A 16,883-nucleotide genomic window follows, 5' to 3' on the forward strand; every position below is an offset into this window, starting at 1 on the left:
TGTCCAGCTGCATTTAGCAAGGAAGCCTGCAGGACTTCTGGGACTTTTCTTTCTCTTCTTCAGCCTCCCTGTCATTATTCTTCACAACCCCCAAATCTATACTGCTGCCAGCGATGCGTTGCTTTGTGGGAAGCAAGACAAAGAGAAGGGGAGGGCCTATGCAAATGATGGCCTCAGGGCTGTCTGGGAGTCCCTTTTCAGCAGTACTGTTAAAATCCGCCTTGCAACCAGATTGGTCGGGTAAGCTGAAAAACACCAGGCATGATTGGGCACCGGGTCCTCTAGGCCCTTGGAGGACATATTGGGCCTGCATCCCTCAGTTTCTGAGGTCCAAGAAATGTTCACCCTCCACCCTAATAGAGAGGTCTTGGCCGATCGTGGCCGATCGGGGCAGAAGGGAGCAGGGCAAGATGCTCCTGATCCTGCTCTAATAATGAACTGCCTTCCTCTCTCCTTACCTGTGGTTATGCCTGGCTGCTTGGTTCCAGTTGTAGGCCTACATCCCACAGGCAATTTGCTTGTCTCTCTCACACATGTAAATGGGTCAGCACTCAAGTGCACACACCTGCCTGCACCCACAGATCCTCTCACACACACTTTTCTCAACAAGATTTTTTCCTAGTTTAGAGACTCAGAGACCCATGTTGAAATACAAAAGCAGCACACCACATGACGGCCTTCACATAGAATCCAGCAGCAAATGGGAAACTTTTAACTAGCCGTGGTCCTATTACTGCAGCCCTACCATGGAACGACTGCTGGATGAGTCGTGCTCGAGAATATTGAACCTACAACAAGTCTGAGGTAAATAAGAATTCCACAGGAATACCATAAACAGGGACCTATGACCCTTTCGAGCCAGATAGGAATCAAACCTACAATCGTCTGATCCGTAGTCAGACGCGTTATCCATTGCGCCACTGGCCCCATGTAGGTACACCCATACTTTTGTCCTTAAGAGGACCAGAAATTGTGTGTGTGTGTGTGTGTGTGTGTTTTAAAACACCATTCCATCAACCTTTTTAGCCATGTTTACTGCTCACAACCAGAAGACACAAGTAAACCCACCTGAGGGACCTCCTGAAATTCTGTTCTGTCAGGTGTTCCTAACTTATACAAAGGACTTTAGGAGGAGGAAGGACCTAAAAGTCAGGCGAAATGGTCCTAGATCCAAGGAAATGTTTTAGATCAGCCTCAGTTTCTTAAATAGTCTGCATTAACATCATCAGTTCCACGTCTGTGTGGAGCTGATCTTGAGGACTTCTTAATCAGCAGGCGGGTACAACAATAAAGTGTTTAATATTACAATACAGGCGAAAATTCAGACACCTTGTCATAGGCTCACCTTGTCCAGGGACCCAGGCATGCTGCCTTTCCACTCTCAGAGCCCTTCACCTAACCTACTGTGCAGCTGTTTCACCTCTAATATCACTGTTCCACAGGCAGCGTGATGTCACAATGTTCCTTGTCTGTAGCCTGAACCATGAGCCTTTGCAACCCTGGCATAATCTACATACTTCCAATTGGTGAAGTCTTGGACCACAAATGCAGTGAAGAATAATGGATTGTTACTCTTCATTCATTTTTGCCCATTGGCTCAGATTTGAAAGCTTACAGGCCATCCGAGCATCTCTGCCAGGCCACCCTATGTCTAGAGACTGTAGATTTAGAGAGTTTATAAACATTGTAGGTTCATCACTGAAGTGTGCTCGCTTCGGCAGCACATATACTAAAATTGGAACGATACAGAGAAGATTAGCATGGCCCCTGCGCAAGGATGACACGCAAATTCGTGAAGCGTACCATATTTTTACCAGCTTTCAGGAGAGAAATGTTCTATGTTTTCAAGACTAATTGAAATAATAAAGCAGGTTCCAGTGCTTTCCTCCTAATATGTATTTTTCAATTTTTCTCTCCTCAACATTTTTAATGTATTTACCTCGCAGTAAAGAAGGTGTACTCTATGTGTCCAGCTGCATTTAGCAAGGAAGCCTGCAGGACTTCTGGGACTTTTCTTTCTCTTCTTCAGCCTCCCTGTCATTATTCTTCACAACCCCCAAATCTATACTGCTGCCAGCGATGCGTTGCTTTGTGGGAAGCAAGACAAAGAGAAGGGGAGGGCCTATGCAAATGATGGCCTCAGGGCTGTCTGGGAGTCCCTTTTCAGCAGTACTGTTAAAATCCGCCTTGCAACCAGATTGGTCTGGTAAGCTGAAAAATACCAGGCATGATTGGGCACCGGGTCCTCTAGGCCCTTGGAGGACATATTGGGCCTGCATCCCTCAGTTTCTGAGGTCCAAGAAATGTTCACCCTCCACCCTAATAGAGAGGTCTTGGCCGATCGGGGCAGAAGGGAGCAGGGCAAGATGCTCATGATCCTGCTCTAATAATGAACTGCCTTCCTCTCTCCTTACCTGTGGTTATGCCTGGCTGCTTGGTTCCAGTTGTAGGCCTACATCCCACAGGCAATTTGCTTGTCTCTCTCACACATGTAAATGGGTCAGCACTCAAGTGCACACACCTGCCTGCACCCACAGATCCTCTCACACACACTTTTCTCAACAAGATTTTTTCCTAGTTTAGAGACTCAGAGACCCATGTTGAAATACAAAAGCAGCACACCACATGACGGCCTTCACATAGAATCCAGCAGCAAATGGGAAACTTTTAACCAGCCGTGGTCCTATTACTGCAGCCCTACCATGGAACGACTGCTGGATGAGTCGTGCTCAAGAATATTGAACCTACAACAAGTCTGAGGTAAATAAGAATTCCACAGGAATACCATAAAACAGGGACCTATGACCCTTTCGAGCCAGATAGGAGTCAAACCTACAATCTTCTGATCCGTAGTCAGACGCGTTATCCATTGCGCCACTGGCCCCATGTAGGTACACCCATACTTTTGTCCTTAAGAGGACCAGAAATTGTGTGTGTGTGTGTGTGTGTGTTTTAAAACACCATTCCATCAACCTTTTTAGCCATGTTTACTGCTCACAACCAGAAGACACAAGTAAACCCACCTGAGGGACCTCCTGAAATTCTGTTCTGTCAGGTGTTCCTAACTTATACAAAGGACTTTAGGAGGAGGAAGGACCTAAAAGTCAGGCGAAATGGTCCTAGATCCAAGGAAATGTTTTAGATCAGCCTCAGTTTCTTAAATAGTCTGCATTAACATCATCAGTTCCACGTCTGTGTGGAGCTGATCTTGAGGACTTCTTAATCAGCAGGCGGGTACAACAATAAAGTGTTTAATATTACAATACAGGCGAAAATTCAGACACCTTGTCATAGGCTCACCTTGTCCAGGGACCCAGGCATGCTGCCTTTCCACTCTCAGAGCCCTTCACCTAACCTACTGTGCAGCTGTTTCACCTCTAATATCACTGTTCCACAGGCAGCGTGATGTCACAATGTTCCTTGTCTGTAGCCTGAACCATGAGCCTTTGCAACCCTGGCATAATCTACATACTTCCAATTGGTGAAGTCTTGGACCACAAATGCAGTGAAGAATAATGGATTGTTACTCTTCATTCATTTTTGCCCATTGGCTCAGATGTGAATGCTTACAGGCCATCCGAGCATCTCTGCCAGGCCACCCTATGTCTAGAGACTGTAGATTTAGAGAGTTTATAAACATTGTAGGTTCATCAATGAAGTGTGCTCGCTTCGGCAGCACATATACTAAAATTGGAACGATACAGAGAAGATTAGCATGGCCCCTGCGCAAGGATGACACGCAAATTCGTGAAGCGTTCCATATTTTTACCAGCTTTCAGGAGAGAAATGTTCTATGTTTTCAAGACTAATTGAAATAATAAAGCAGGTTCCAGTGCTTTCCTCCTAATATGTATTTTTCAATTTTTCTCTCCTCAACATTTTTAATGTATTTACCTCGCAGTAAAGAAGGTGCACTCTATGTGTCCAGCTGCATTTAGCAAGGAAGCCTGCAGGACTTCTGGGACTTTTCTTTCTCTTCTTCAGCCTCCCTGTCATTATTCTTCACAACCCCCAAATCTATACTGCTGCCAGCGATGCGTTGCTTTGTGGGAAGCAAGACAAAGAGAAGGGGAGGGCCTATGCAAATGATGGCCTCAGGGCTGTCTGGGAGTCCCTTTTCAGCAGTACTGTTAAAATCCGCCTTGCAACCAGATTGGTCGGGTAAGCTGAAAAACACCAGGCATGATTGGGCACCGGGTCCTCTAGGCCCTTGGAGGACATATTGGGCCTGCATCCCTCAGTTTCTGAGGTCCAAGAAATGTTCACCCTCCACCCTAATAGAGAGGTCTTGGCCGATCGTGGCCGATCGGGGCAGAAGGGAGCAGGGCAAGATGCTCCTGATCCTGCTCTAATAATGAACTGCCTTCCTCTCTCCTTACCTGTGGTTATGCCTGGCTGCTTGGTTCCAGTTGTAGGCCTACATCCCACAGGCAATTTGCTTGTCTCTCTCACACATGTAAATGGGTCAGCACTCAAGTGCACACACCTGCCTGCACCCACAGATCCTCTCACACACACTTTTCTCAACAAGATTTTTTCCTAGTTTAGAGACTCAGAGACCCATGTTGAAATACAAAAGCAGCACACCACATGACGGCCTTCACATAGAATCCAGCAGCAAATGGGAAACTTTTAACTAGCCGTGGTCCTATTACTGCAGCCCTACCATGGAACGACTGCTGGATGAGTCGTGCTCGAGAATATTGAACCTACAACAAGTCTGAGGTAAATAAGAATTCCACAGGAATACCATAAACAGGGACCTATGACCCTTTCGAGCCAGATAGGAATCAAACCTACAATCGTCTGATCCGTAGTCAGACGCGTTATCCATTGCGCCACTGGCCCCATGTAGGTACACCCATACTTTTGTCCTTAAGAGGACCAGAAATTGTGTGTGTGTGTGTGTGTGTGTGTTTTAAAACACCATTCCATCAACCTTTTTAGCCATGTTTACTGCTCACAACCAGAAGACACAAGTAAACCCACCTGAGGGACCTCCTGAAATTCTGTTCTGTCAGGTGTTCCTAACTTATACAAAGGACTTTAGGAGGAGGAAGGACCTAAAAGTCAGGCGAAATGGTCCTAGATCCAAGGAAATGTTTTAGATCAGCCTCAGTTTCTTAAATAGTCTGCATTAACATCATCAGTTCCACGTCTGTGTGGAGCTGATCTTGAGGACTTCTTAATCAGCAGGCGGGTACAACAATAAAGTGTTTAATATTACAATACAGGCGAAAATTCAGACACCTTGTCATAGGCTCACCTTGTCCAGGGACCCAGGCATGCTGCCTTTCCACTCTCAGAGCCCTTCACCTAACCTACTGTGCAGCTGTTTCACCTCTAATATCACTGTTCCACAGGCAGCGTGATGTCACAATGTTCCTTGTCTGTAGCCTGAACCATGAGCCTTTGCAACCCTGGCATAATCTACATACTTCCAATTGGTGAAGTCTTGGACCACAAATGCAGTGAAGAATAATGGATTGTTACTCTTCATTCATTTTTGCCCATTGGCTCAGATTTGAAAGCTTACAGGCCATCCGAGCATCTCTGCCAGGCCACCCTATGTCTAGAGACTGTAGATTTAGAGAGTTTATAAACATTGTAGGTTCATCACTGAAGTGTGCTCGCTTCGGCAGCACATATACTAAAATTGGAACGATACAGAGAAGATTAGCATGGCCCCTGCGCAAGGATGACACGCAAATTCGTGAAGCGTACCATATTTTTACCAGCTTTCAGGAGAGAAATGTTCTATGTTTTCAAGACTAATTGAAATAATAAAGCAGGTTCCAGTGCTTTCCTCCTAATATGTATTTTTCAATTTTTCTCTCCTCAACATTTTTAATGTATTTACCTCGCAGTAAAGAAGGTGTACTCTATGTGTCCAGCTGCATTTAGCAAGGAAGCCTGCAGGACTTCTGGGACTTTTCTTTCTCTTCTTCAGCCTCCCTGTCATTATTCTTCACAACCCCCAAATCTATACTGCTGCCAGCGATGCGTTGCTTTGTGGGAAGCAAGACAAAGAGAAGGGGAGGGCCTATGCAAATGATGGCCTCAGGGCTGTCTGGGAGTCCCTTTTCAGCAGTACTGTTAAAATCCGCCTTGCAACCAGATTGGTCTGGTAAGCTGAAAAATACCAGGCATGATTGGGCACCGGGTCCTCTAGGCCCTTGGAGGACATATTGGGCCTGCATCCCTCAGTTTCTGAGGTCCAAGAAATGTTCACCCTCCACCCTAATAGAGAGGTCTTGGCCGATCGGGGCAGAAGGGAGCAGGGCAAGATGCTCATGATCCTGCTCTAATAATGAACTGCCTTCCTCTCTCCTTACCTGTGGTTATGCCTGGCTGCTTGGTTCCAGTTGTAGGCCTACATCCCACAGGCAATTTGCTTGTCTCTCTCACACATGTAAATGGGTCAGCACTCAAGTGCACACACCTGCCTGCACCCACAGATCCTCTCACACACACTTTTCTCAACAAGATTTTTTCCTAGTTTAGAGACTCAGAGACCCATGTTGAAATACAAAAGCAGCACACCACATGACGGCCTTCACATAGAATCCAGCAGCAAATGGGAAACTTTTAACCAGCCGTGGTCCTATTACTGCAGCCCTACCATGGAACGACTGCTGGATGAGTCGTGCTCAAGAATATTGAACCTACAACAAGTCTGAGGTAAATAAGAATTCCACAGGAATACCATAAAACAGGGACCTATGACCCTTTCGAGCCAGATAGGAGTCAAACCTACAATCTTCTGATCCGTAGTCAGACGCGTTATCCATTGCGCCACTGGCCCCATGTAGGTACACCCATACTTTTGTCCTTAAGAGGACCAGAAATTGTGTGTGTGTGTGTGTGTGTGTTTTAAAACACCATTCCATCAACCTTTTTAGCCATGTTTACTGCTCACAACCAGAAGACACAAGTAAACCCACCTGAGGGACCTCCTGAAATTCTGTTCTGTCAGGTGTTCCTAACTTATACAAAGGACTTTAGGAGGAGGAAGGACCTAAAAGTCAGGCGAAATGGTCCTAGATCCAAGGAAATGTTTTAGATCAGCCTCAGTTTCTTAAATAGTCTGCATTAACATCATCAGTTCCACGTCTGTGTGGAGCTGATCTTGAGGACTTCTTAATCAGCAGGCGGGTACAACAATAAAGTGTTTAATATTACAATACAGGCGAAAATTCAGACACCTTGTCATAGGCTCACCTTGTCCAGGGACCCAGGCATGCTGCCTTTCCACTCTCAGAGCCCTTCACCTAACCTACTGTGCAGCTGTTTCACCTCTAATATCACTGTTCCACAGGCAGCGTGATGTCACAATGTTCCTTGTCTGTAGCCTGAACCATGAGCCTTTGCAACCCTGGCATAATCTACATACTTCCAATTGGTGAAGTCTTGGACCACAAATGCAGTGAAGAATAATGGATTGTTACTCTTCATTCATTTTTGCCCATTGGCTCAGATGTGAATGCTTACAGGCCATCCGAGCATCTCTGCCAGGCCACCCTATGTCTAGAGACTGTAGATTTAGAGAGTTTATAAACATTGTAGGTTCATCAATGAAGTGTGCTCGCTTCGGCAGCACATATACTAAAATTGGAACGATACAGAGAAGATTAGCATGGCCCCTGCGCAAGGATGACACGCAAATTCGTGAAGCGTTCCATATTTTTACCAGCTTTCAGGAGAGAAATGTTCTATGTTTTCAAGACTAATTGAAATAATAAAGCAGGTTCCAGTGCTTTCCTCCTAATATGTATTTTTCAATTTTTCTCTCCTCAACATTTTTAATGTATTTACCTCGCAGTAAAGAAGGTGCACTCTATGTGTCCAGCTGCATTTAGCAAGGAAGCCTGCAGGACTTCTGGGACTTTTCTTTCTCTTCTTCAGCCTCCCTGTCATTATTCTTCACAACCCCCAAATCTATACTGCTGCCAGCGATGCGTTGCTTTGTGGGAAGCAAGACAAAGAGAAGGGGAGGGCCTATGCAAATGATGGCCTCAGGGCTGTCTGGGAGTCCCTTTTCAGCAGTACTGTTAAAATCCGCCTTGCAACCAGATTGGTCGGGTAAGCTGAAAAACACCAGGCATGATTGGGCACCGGGTCCTCTAGGCCCTTGGAGGACATATTGGGCCTGCATCCCTCAGTTTCTGAGGTCCAAGAAATGTTCACCCTCCACCCTAATAGAGAGGTCTTGGCCGATCGTGGCCGATCGGGGCAGAAGGGAGCAGGGCAAGATGCTCCTGATCCTGCTCTAATAATGAACTGCCTTCCTCTCTCCTTACCTGTGGTTATGCCTGGCTGCTTGGTTCCAGTTGTAGGCCTACATCCCACAGGCAATTTGCTTGTCTCTCTCACACATGTAAATGGGTCAGCACTCAAGTGCACACACCTGCCTGCACCCACAGATCCTCTCACACACACTTTTCTCAACAAGATTTTTTCCTAGTTTAGAGACTCAGAGACCCATGTTGAAATACAAAAGCAGCACACCACATGACGGCCTTCACATAGAATCCAGCAGCAAATGGGAAACTTTTAACTAGCCGTGGTCCTATTACTGCAGCCCTACCATGGAACGACTGCTGGATGAGTCGTGCTCGAGAATATTGAACCTACAACAAGTCTGAGGTAAATAAGAATTCCACAGGAATACCATAAACAGGGACCTATGACCCTTTCGAGCCAGATAGGAATCAAACCTACAATCGTCTGATCCGTAGTCAGACGCGTTATCCATTGCGCCACTGGCCCCATGTAGGTACACCCATACTTTTGTCCTTAAGAGGACCAGAAATTGTGTGTGTGTGTGTGTGTGTGTGTTTTAAAACACCATTCCATCAACCTTTTTAGCCATGTTTACTGCTCACAACCAGAAGACACAAGTAAACCCACCTGAGGGACCTCCTGAAATTCTGTTCTGTCAGGTGTTCCTAACTTATACAAAGGACTTTAGGAGGAGGAAGGACCTAAAAGTCAGGCGAAATGGTCCTAGATCCAAGGAAATGTTTTAGATCAGCCTCAGTTTCTTAAATAGTCTGCATTAACATCATCAGTTCCACGTCTGTGTGGAGCTGATCTTGAGGACTTCTTAATCAGCAGGCGGGTACAACAATAAAGTGTTTAATATTACAATACAGGCGAAAATTCAGACACCTTGTCATAGGCTCACCTTGTCCAGGGACCCAGGCATGCTGCCTTTCCACTCTCAGAGCCCTTCACCTAACCTACTGTGCAGCTGTTTCACCTCTAATATCACTGTTCCACAGGCAGCGTGATGTCACAATGTTCCTTGTCTGTAGCCTGAACCATGAGCCTTTGCAACCCTGGCATAATCTACATACTTCCAATTGGTGAAGTCTTGGACCACAAATGCAGTGAAGAATAATGGATTGTTACTCTTCATTCATTTTTGCCCATTGGCTCAGATTTGAAAGCTTACAGGCCATCCGAGCATCTCTGCCAGGCCACCCTATGTCTAGAGACTGTAGATTTAGAGAGTTTATAAACATTGTAGGTTCATCACTGAAGTGTGCTCGCTTCGGCATCACATATACTAAAATTGGAACGATACAGAGAAGATTAGCATGGCCCCTGCGCAAGGATGACACGCAAATTCGTGAAGCGTACCATATTTTTACCAGCTTTCAGGAGAGAAATGTTCTATGTTTTCAAGACTAATTGAAATAATAAAGCAGGTTCCAGTGCTTTCCTCCTAATATGTATTTTTCAATTTTTCTCTCCTCAACATTTTTAATGTATTTACCTCGCAGTAAAGAAGGTGTACTCTATGTGTCCAGCTGCATTTAGCAAGGAAGCCTGCAGGACTTCTGGGACTTTTCTTTCTCTTCTTCAGCCTCCCTGTCATTATTCTTCACAACCCCCAAATCTATACTGCTGCCAGCGATGCGTTGCTTTGTGGGAAGCAAGACAAAGAGAAGGGGAGGGCCTATGCAAATGATGGCCTCAGGGCTGTCTGGGAGTCCCTTTTCAGCAGTACTGTTAAAATCCGCCTTGCAACCAGATTGGTCTGGTAAGCTGAAAAATACCAGGCATGATTGGGCACCGGGTCCTCTAGGCCCTTGGAGGACATATTGGGCCTGCATCCCTCAGTTTCTGAGGTCCAAGAAATGTTCACCCTCCACCCTAATAGAGAGGTCTTGGCCGATCGGGGCAGAAGGGAGCAGGGCAAGATGCTCATGATCCTGCTCTAATAATGAACTGCCTTCCTCTCTCCTTACCTGTGGTTATGCCTGGCTGCTTGGTTCCAGTTGTAGGCCTACATCCCACAGGCAATTTGCTTGTCTCTCTCACACATGTAAATGGGTCAGCACTCAAGTGCACACACCTGCCTGCACCCACAGATCCTCTCACACACACTTTTCTCAACAAGATTTTTTCCTAGTTTAGAGACTCAGAGACCCATGTTGAAATACAAAAGCAGCACACCACATGACGGCCTTCACATAGAATCCAGCAGCAAATGGGAAACTTTTAACCAGCCGTGGTCCTATTACTGCAGCCCTACCATGGAACGACTGCTGGATGAGTCGTGCTCAAGAATATTGAACCTACAACAAGTCTGAGGTAAATAAGAATTCCACAGGAATACCATAAAACAGGGACCTATGACCCTTTCGAGCCAGATAGGAGTCAAACCTACAATCTTCTGATCCGTAGTCAGACGCGTTATCCATTGCGCCACTGGCCCCATGTAGGTACACCCATACTTTTGTCCTTAAGAGGACCAGAAATTGTGTGTGTGTGTGTGTGTGTGTTTTAAAACACCATTCCATCAACCTTTTTAGCCATGTTTACTGCTCACAACCAGAAGACACAAGTAAACCCACCTGAGGGACCTCCTGAAATTCTGTTCTGTCAGGTGTTCCTAACTTATACAAAGGACTTTAGGAGGAGGAAGGACCTAAAAGTCAGGCGAAATGGTCCTAGATCCAAGGAAATGTTTTAGATCAGCCTCAGTTTCTTAAATAGTCTGCATTAACATCATCAGTTCCACGTCTGTGTGGAGCTGATCTTGAGGACTTCTTAATCAGCAGGCGGGTACAACAATAAAGTGTTTAATATTACAATACAGGCGAAAATTCAGACACCTTGTCATAGGCTCACCTTGTCCAGGGACCCAGGCATGCTGCCTTTCCACTCTCAGAGCCCTTCACCTAACCTACTGTGCAGCTGTTTCACCTCTAATATCACTGTTCCACAGGCAGCGTGATGTCACAATGTTCCTTGTCTGTAGCCTGAACCATGAGCCTTTGCAACCCTGGCATAATCTACATACTTCCAATTGGTGAAGTCTTGGACCACAAATGCAGTGAAGAATAATGGATTGTTACTCTTCATTCATTTTTGCCCATTGGCTCAGATGTGAATGCTTACAGGCCATCCGAGCATCTCTGCCAGGCCACCCTATGTCTAGAGACTGTAGATTTAGAGAGTTTATAAACATTGTAGGTTCATCAATGAAGTGTGCTCGCTTCGGCAGCACATATACTAAAATTGGAACGATACAGAGAAGATTAGCATGGCCCCTGCGCAAGGATGACACGCAAATTCGTGAAGCGTTCCATATTTTTACCAGCTTTCAGGAGAGAAATGTTCTATGTTTTCAAGACTAATTGAAATAATAAAGCAGGTTCCAGTGCTTTCCTCCTAATATGTATTTTTCAATTTTTCTCTCCTCAACATTTTTAATGTATTTACCTCGCAGTAAAGAAGGTGCACTCAATGTGTCCAGCTGCATTTAGCAAGGAAGCCTGCAGGACTTCTGGGACTTTTCTTTCTCTTCTTCAGCCTCCCTGTCATTATTCTTCACAACCCCCAAATCTATACTGCTGCCAGCGATGCGTTGCTTTGTGGGAAGCAAGACAAAGAGAAGGGGAGGGCCTATGCAAATGATGGCCTCAGGGCTGTCTGGGAGTCCCTTTTCAGCAGTACTGTTAAAATCCGCCTTGCAACCAGATTGGTCGGGTAAGCTGAAAAACACCAGGCATGATTGGGCACCGGGTCCTCTAGGCCCTTGGAGGACATATTGGGCCTGCATCCCTCAGTTTCTGAGGTCCAAGAAATGTTCACCCTCCACCCTAATAGAGAGGTCTTGGCCGATCGTGGCCGATCGGGGCAGAAGGGAGCAGGGCAAGATGCTCCTGATCCTGCTCTAATAATGAACTGCCTTCCTCTCTCCTTACCTGTGGTTATGCCTGGCTGCTTGGTTCCAGTTGTAGGCCTACATCCCACAGGCAATTTGCTTGTCTCTCTCACACATGTAAATGGGTCAGCACTCAAGTGCACACACCTGCCTGCACCCACAGATCCTCTCACACACACTTTTCTCAACAAGATTTTTTCCTAGTTTAGAGACTCAGAGACCCATGTTGAAATACAAAAGCAGCACACCACATGACGGCCTTCACATAGAATCCAGCAGCAAATGGGAAACTTTTAACTAGCCGTGGTCCTATTACTGCAGCCCTACCATGGAACGACTGCTGGATGAGTCGTGCTCGAGAATATTGAACCTACAACAAGTCTGAGGTAAATAAGAATTCCACAGGAATACCATAAAAAGGGACCTATGACCCTTTCGAGCCAGATAGGAATCAAACCTACAATCGTCTGATCCGTAGTCAGACGCGTTATCCATTGCGCCACTGGCCCCATGTAGGTACACCCATACTTTTGTCCTTAAGAGGACCAGAAATTGTGTGTGTGTGTGTGTGTGTGTGTTTTAAAACACCATTCCATCAACCTTTTTAGCCATGTTTACTGCTCACAACCAGAAGACACAAGTAAACCCACCTGAGGGACCTCCTGAAATTCTGTTCTGTCAGGTGTTCCTAACTTATACAAAGGACTTTAGGAGGAGGAAGGACCTAAAAGTCAGGCGAAATGGTCCTAGATCCAAGGAAATGTTTTAGATCAGCCTCAGTTTCTTAAATAGTCTGCATTAACATCATCAGTTCCACGTCTGTGTGGAGCTGATCTTGAGGACTTCTTAATCAGCAGGCGGGTACAACAATAAAGTGTTTAATATTACAATACAGGCGAAAATTCAGACACCTTGTCATAGGCTCACCTTGTCCAGGGACCCAGGCATGCTGCCTTTCCACTCTCAGAGCCCTTCACCTAACCTACTGTGCAGCTGTTTCACCTCTAATATCACTGTTCCACAGGCAGCGTGATGTCACAATGTTCCTTGTCTGTAGCCTGAACCATGAGCCTTTGCAACCCTGGCATAATCTACATACTTCCAATTGGTGAAGTCTTGGACCACAAATGCAGTGAAGAATAATGGATTGTTACTCTTCATTCATTTTTGCCCATTGGCTCAGATTTGAAAGCTTACAGGCCATCCGAGCATCTCTGCCAGGCCACCCTATGTCTAGAGACTGTAGATTTAGAGAGTTTATAAACATTGTAGGTTCATCACTGAAGTGTGCTCGCTTCGGCAGCACATATACTAAAATTGGAACGATACAGAGAAGATTAGCATGGCCCCTGCGCAAGGATGACACGCAAATTCGTGAAGCGTACCATATTTTTACCAGCTTTCAGGAGAGAAATGTTCTATGTTTTCAAGACTAATTGAAATAATAAAGCAGGTTCCAGTGCTTTCCTCCTAATATGTATTTTTCAATTTTTCTCTCCTCAACATTTTTAATGTATTTACCTCGCAGTAAAGAAGGTGTACTCTATGTGTCCAGCTGCATTTAGCAAGGAAGCCTGCAGGACTTCTGGGACTTTTCTTTCTCTTCTTCAGCCTCCCTGTCATTATTCTTCACAACCCCCAAATCTATACTGCTGCCAGCGATGCGTTGCTTTGTGGGAAGCAAGACAAAGAGAAGGGGAGGGCCTATGCAAATGATGGCCTCAGGGCTGTCTGGGAGTCCCTTTTCAGCAGTACTGTTAAAATCCGCCTTGCAACCAGATTGGTCTGGTAAGCTGAAAAATACCAGGCATGATTGGGCACCGGGTCCTCTAGGCCCTTGGAGGACATATTGGGCCTGCATCCCTCAGTTTCTGAGGTCCAAGAAATGTTCACCCTCCACCCTAATAGAGAGGTCTTGGCCGATCGGGGCAGAAGGGAGCAGGGCAAGATGCTCATGATCCTGCTCTAATAATGAACTGCCTTCCTCTCTCCTTACCTGTGGTTATGCCTGGCTGCTTGGTTCCAGTTGTAGGCCTACATCCCACAGGCAATTTGCTTGTCTCTCTCACACATGTAAATGGGTCAGCACTCAAGTGCACACACCTGCCTGCACCCACAGATCCTCTCACACACACTTTTCTCAACAAGATTTTTTCCTAGTTTAGAGACTCAGAGACCCATGTTGAAATACAAAAGCAGCACACCACATGACGGCCTTCACATAGAATCCAGCAGCAAATGGGAAACTTTTAACCAGCCGTGGTCCTATTACTGCAGCCCTACCATGGAACGACTGCTGGATGAGTCGTGCTCAAGAATATTGAACCTACAACAAGTCTGAGGTAAATAAGAATTCCACAGGAATACCATAAAACAGGGACCTATGACCCTTTCGAGCCAGATAGGAGTCAAACCTACAATCTTCTGATCCGTAGTCAGACGCGTTATCCATTGCGCCACTGGCCCCATGTAGGTACACCCATACTTTTGTCCTTAAGAGGACCAGAAATTGTGTGTGTGTGTGTGTGTGTGTTTTAAAACACCATTCCATCAACCTTTTTAGCCATGTTTACTGCTCACAACCAGAAGACACAAGTAAACCCACCTGAGGGACCTCCTGAAATTCTGTTCTGTCAGGTGTTCCTAACTTATACAAAGGACTTTAGGAGGAGGAAGGACCTAAAAGTCAGGCGAAATGGTCCTAGATCCAAGGAAATGTTTTAGATCAGCCTCAGTTTCTTAAATAGTCTGCATTAACATCATCAGTTCCACGTCTGTGTGGAGCTGATCTTGAGGACTTCTTAATCAGCAGGCGGGTACAACAATAAAGTGTTTAATATTACAATACAGGCGAAAATTCAGACACCTTGTCATAGGCTCACCTTGTCCAGGGACCCAGGCATGCTGCCTTTCCACTCTCAGAGCCCTTCACCTAACCTACTGTGCAGCTGTTTCACCTCTAATATCACTGTTCCACAGGCAGCGTGATGTCACAATGTTCCTTGTCTGTAGCCTGAACCATGAGCCTTTGCAACCCTGGCATAATCTACATACTTCCAATTGGTGAAGTCTTGGACCACAAATGCAGTGAAGAATAATGGATTGTTACTCTTCATTCATTTTTGCCCATTGGCTCAGATGTGAATGCTTACAGGCCATCCGAGCATCTCTGCCAGGCCACCCTATGTCTAGAGACTGTAGATTTAGAGAGTTTATAAACATTGTAGGTTCATCAATGAAGTGTGCTCGCTTCGGCAGCACATATACTAAAATTGGAACGATACAGAGAAGATTAGCATGGCCCCTGCGCAAGGATGACACGCAAATTCGTGAAGCGTTCCATATTTTTACCAGCTTTCAGGAGAGAAATGTTCTATGTTTTCAAGACTAATTGAAATAATAAAGCAGGTTCCAGTGCTTTCCTCCTAATATGTATTTTTCAATTTTTCTCTCCTCAACATTTTTAATGTATTTACCTCGCAGTAAAGAAGGTGCACTCTATGTGTCCAGCTGCATTTAGCAAGGAAGCCTGCAGGACTTCTGGGACTTTTCTTTCTCTTCTTCAGCCTCCCTGTCATTATTCTTCACAACCCCCAAATCTATACTGCTGCCAGCGATGCGTTGCTTTGTGGGAAGCAAGACAAAGAGAAGGGGAGGGCCTATGCAAATGATGGCCTCAGGGCTGTCTGGGAGTCCCTTTTCAGCAGTACTGTTAAAATCCGCCTTGCAACCAAATTGGTCGGGTAAGCTGAAAAACACAAGGCATGATTGGGCACCGGGTCCTCTAGGCCCTTGGAGGACATATTGGGCCTGCATCCCTCAGTTTCTGAGGTCCAAGAAATGTTCACCCTCCACCCTAATAGAGAGGTATTGGCCGATCGTGGCCGATCGGGGCAGAAGGGAGCAGGGCAAGATGCTCATGATCCTGCTCTAATAATGAACTGCCTTCCTCTCTCCTTACCTGTGGTTATGCCTGGCTGCTTGGTTCCAGTTGTAGGCCTACATCCCACAGGCAATTTGCTTGTCTCTCTCACACATGTAAATGGGTCAGCACTCAAGTGCACACACCTGCCTGCACCCACAGATCCTCTCACACACACTTTTCTCAACAAGATTTTTTCCTAGTTTAGAGACTCAGAGACCCATGTTGAAATACAAAAGCAGCACACCACATGACGGCCTTCACATAGAATCCAGCAGCAAATGGGAAACTTTTAACTAGCCGTGGTCCTATTACTGCAGCCCTACCATGGAACGACTGCTGGATGAGTCGTGCTCGAGAATATTGAACCTACAACAAGTCTGAGGTAAATAAGAATTCCACAGGAATACCATAAAACATGGACCTATGACCCTTTCGAGCCAGATAGGAATCAAACCTACAATCTTCTGATCCGTAGTCAGACGCGTTATCCATTGCGCCACTGGCCCCATGTAGGTACACCCATACTTTTGTCCTTAAGAGGACCAGAAATTGTGTGTGTGTGTGTGTGTGTGTGTGTGTTTTAAAACACCATTCCATCAACCTTTTTAGCCATGTTTACTGCTCACAACCAGAAGACACAAGTAAACCCACCTGAGGGACCTCCTGAAATTCTGTTCTGTCAGGTGTTCCTAACTTATACAAAGGACTTTAGGAGGAGGAAGGACCTAAAAGTCAGGCGAAATGGTCCTAGATCCAAGGAAATGTTTTAGATCAGCC

At 45.7% G+C, this 16,883-nt stretch overlaps 9 non-coding genes across 9 annotated transcripts; 8 read left to right on the top strand and 1 right to left on the bottom strand.

Moving 5' to 3' along the window:
• The first annotated feature begins 1,705 nt into the window (after positions 1 to 1,705).
• Positions 1,706 to 1,812, top strand: LOC146820278 (U6 spliceosomal RNA). Its single transcript, XR_014965379.1, has one exon. It is a non-coding gene; the product is annotated as a U6 spliceosomal RNA (small nuclear RNA).
• A 1,848-nt stretch (positions 1,813 to 3,660) lies between these two features.
• LOC146820279 (U6 spliceosomal RNA) lies at positions 3,661 to 3,767 on the top strand. Its single transcript, XR_014964929.1, has one exon. It is a non-coding gene; the product is annotated as a U6 spliceosomal RNA (small nuclear RNA).
• Positions 3,768 to 5,626: 1,859 nt separating this feature from the next.
• LOC146820280 (U6 spliceosomal RNA) lies at positions 5,627 to 5,733 on the top strand. Its single transcript, XR_014965380.1, has one exon. It is a non-coding gene; the product is annotated as a U6 spliceosomal RNA (small nuclear RNA).
• Positions 5,734 to 7,581: 1,848 nt separating this feature from the next.
• LOC146820281 (U6 spliceosomal RNA) lies at positions 7,582 to 7,688 on the top strand. Its single transcript, XR_014964933.1, has one exon. It is a non-coding gene; the product is annotated as a U6 spliceosomal RNA (small nuclear RNA).
• A 1,859-nt stretch (positions 7,689 to 9,547) lies between these two features.
• On the top strand, positions 9,548 to 9,654 carry LOC146820282 (U6 spliceosomal RNA). The gene has a single exon (XR_014964443.1). It is a non-coding gene; the product is annotated as a U6 spliceosomal RNA (small nuclear RNA).
• Positions 9,655 to 11,502: 1,848 nt separating this feature from the next.
• Positions 11,503 to 11,609, top strand: LOC146820283 (U6 spliceosomal RNA). Its single transcript, XR_014964935.1, has one exon. It is a non-coding gene; the product is annotated as a U6 spliceosomal RNA (small nuclear RNA).
• Positions 11,610 to 13,468: 1,859 nt separating this feature from the next.
• LOC146820284 (U6 spliceosomal RNA) lies at positions 13,469 to 13,575 on the top strand. Its single transcript, XR_014965381.1, has one exon. It is a non-coding gene; the product is annotated as a U6 spliceosomal RNA (small nuclear RNA).
• A 1,848-nt stretch (positions 13,576 to 15,423) lies between these two features.
• On the top strand, positions 15,424 to 15,530 carry LOC146820285 (U6 spliceosomal RNA). Its single transcript, XR_014964941.1, has one exon. It is a non-coding gene; the product is annotated as a U6 spliceosomal RNA (small nuclear RNA).
• A 1,009-nt stretch (positions 15,531 to 16,539) lies between these two features.
• TRNAR-ACG (transfer RNA arginine (anticodon ACG)) lies at positions 16,540 to 16,612 on the bottom strand. Its single transcript has one exon. It is a non-coding gene; the product is annotated as a tRNA-Arg (tRNA).
• Positions 16,613 to 16,883: the final 271 nt, after the last annotated feature.

This window comes from Triturus cristatus, chromosome 6, assembly GCF_964204655.1.
Source record: "Triturus cristatus chromosome 6, aTriCri1.1, whole genome shotgun sequence".
In the NCBI taxonomy this organism is placed as follows: Eukaryota; Metazoa; Chordata; class Amphibia; order Caudata; family Salamandridae; genus Triturus; species Triturus cristatus.